This window comes from Lucilia cuprina, chromosome 4 (assembly GCF_022045245.1).
Source record: "Lucilia cuprina isolate Lc7/37 chromosome 4, ASM2204524v1, whole genome shotgun sequence".
Classification (NCBI taxonomy): domain Eukaryota; kingdom Metazoa; phylum Arthropoda; class Insecta; order Diptera; family Calliphoridae; genus Lucilia; species Lucilia cuprina.
The window spans coordinates 11816296-11819380 of record NC_060952.1 but is presented as its reverse complement, the minus strand read 5'-3'; positions in this window follow the sequence as shown (position 1 = coordinate 11819380).

The following is a 3085-nucleotide window of genomic DNA, read 5'->3' as shown; positions in this document are numbered from 1 at the left end:
AATCTAAATATAGAATATTAATATACTCTGCAGGAAAATATTTTATGCAAATATTTATATATAGCTTATACATAATATTGTATACAACATATACGCATATTGTTTTACCACATTATTATTATACATAAGAAATGTTTGATGTTTCCAGAGAAAATTGATTTTTTTTCTATTTTTCAAATATGTATGCTAAGCTGATTTAAATAAGAATAATTTCCTTTTTTAAGGTTTTCGCAATTTCTGTCCCCAGTTAAACATTTTTGAGGAATGTTAATAATACATTAAGAATAAATCAAGCTTTTAATTTTAATTTTTTATTTGTTAAATTTGATTTTTATGCATTCAAAGCCCGCAAAATATGAGAACTTATTAAAGGGGACTTTTGGTACTTTTCCGATTTTTAAGTAGAGTCAAACCAAACAACGTTCAGACTAAATGAAAATCTATATAAAACAAGTTTCTGATGTTTTTTCGTTTTCTGGCTGGTATTTCTTACATTTTTTTAATAATAAATTGAATGTTCTATAAAAAATGTTTTTTAAATATTTTAATCGTTATGTAACTTGAGTTAACAACTAGATAACTAATTACATGTTTTTTACAGATATTAAAAAAAACCGCTTTTACTGTAAATACATTGAAATCCAACGAGTTTATCAGGATAATCATCACATACACCTCTCTTAAAGTTATAAATAAATATTAAATCCAATACTAACAGATGTAATACATATTTAACAACTTGTACTGGATAATTAAAATGATTAAACAAGCTTCAAAATACACATGTGGATAGAAAATAAGCTGCATGTTTTGCTAATTTTATTTGAATTCAATATGCGTGCAAATTCTATATATTTGCTGTAGTAATAAATTTTTACATTTTGAGAAAGAGATGTACATATTTTTCCGATCAGGTGTGTAAAATTTCAAAAAAACACTTAAGCTTTATATGAAAAATACACATTCATTCATAAGTGCATAACAAATACAAATTGAATTTGTGGTATAAAGTTGAATCCTTAAAAAATAAAACAAATTATAACGAAATATTTAAAAAGTTTCAGTTGTTTAAAGAGCAAAAAAATCAAACACGCATAATTTATAGTAAGCAGGGCAAGGATTTTCATACACTATAAAATTAAAAACATGAGCTTATAATATGCACTATAAAATAGTAAAATATACACTAAAATCTGAAAAATATGCTCCAAAAAAACAAGAATTTGCATAAAAATCTTTGCGCTGGTAATAACCTAGCTAGCATTTGGAAGATTGTTGGATGATTTATTAGTAAACTGAGTAATTTTTGACACCTTTTTGATGACCTAAACTTGATTAATAAGTTGACCGCTTTAAAAAAGACTCGAAAATGATCCCGATATATGATTGAAAACTGAATATTTGAAAAACAAGAAACAAAATGTATAGCAATCATAAATCGATTATCCTGGTGTTTAAAATAATGATGGTTTTAAAAACTTATTTTGTGATCATATTTCATGCAGTTGGAAGTTCTAAAACTGTTTCTTATGTAATTGTTTTTGTTTGTAATGAAATACACTTAAAAATTACTCAAAAACGATTCAAAAAAATGAGTCGAAACTGATTAAAAATGGGGCTCAGAAAAGACTCTTTTGAAAGAGTTAGCAAATCATTTTGTGTGGCCTAAAATTAGTTGATATAATTCTCATTTCGTTTATAAAATTAAATGTATAAATATTTGAATTTGTGTGATATTTATAAAGTCAATTTTGTGTCAAGGAAATTGAAATTATATTATAATTTTATTATAATAATTTTATTTTAGTTTTCTGTTGAATTATATTTATCTGTAAAAAAAAACATAAAAAACATACTCTGAAAAACTCATAAATGACTATAATATGATTCGGAAATAACTCAAAAACGACAAGTTATTTGACTCAGTAATGACTCAAAAAAGATGGGTCACAATTGATCAGAAGTGGGGCTCAATAATGACTCATTTAGAAGAGTCGCGGGTAGGGTACCATTTTCTCCCAACGAATGTCTTTTCAATAACAACAATTGATACAAATCTAAATGGTAAAACGCAATAATAACAATTGTGGTAAATACACTACACCACTCATACTTACACACATATCTCGACAACTAACAATTATGTAAAAAAGAAATCAGGGCACACTTCGAAAGGTGACTGCATTACTACAACAATACAAAAACAAACATGTATTTTGTTTTTGTACTAGAATCAGACTAATGTCAAAAATGATATAAGAAATGTAAACAAATAACATTCTTAACATATAAACAATAACAACTTTTGACATTATACATACTCTCCACAGTCACCTTACTTTATTATGCCATGAAAGAAAGCATAACATGAAAGCAAATACATTTGGTATTTATTCAGAATTTTCTTTTAATCTCTTTATATACGAATGAACTGGAATTATTCGGCAAGCGGAGGAAAACAAACTTTAAAAGTTTATTTTTTAAGTTCTCTTACAACAAATAAAATCAGATGTAAAATACATCGGGATATATTTCCTTTTAAATGCTTCTAGGTGTTCTAGAGTATACGCAATTAATGAAAATAAATTCGAAAATAATTTTTTCACAAACAATACATTATTCATTGTTGTTCCGAGGGGTCACTTTTATGGGGTTAAATGAAATTTGATACACATTTTTTTAAGAGCTTGTTTTTGGTTAAAATCTCAAATGATAATAACTTTTGTATTTTTATTTTAATTTATTTAAGCGTGACAATTTTAAGTTATTCATGACAAAGATTAATCGATAAATCGTATCATTATGGCTCAAGTGAATACCCTAATATTTACTCTATAAAACTGTTTATTTTTACACCAATTAAATAAACTCTTTCTCGCATACATGCACATAAAACACAATACTACATTATTTTCATTTATACTACAAATACTTTTAATCCTGGTATTAAAAGTTCAAAAATTTTACAAAGTTAAAGGAATTATATACATACATATAAATACATAATTACAAGTAGAAATGTGTAAAAATAAAATAGATAATGTAATAGTGATATTTATAGATAAAACAATTGTAACAAACAAAA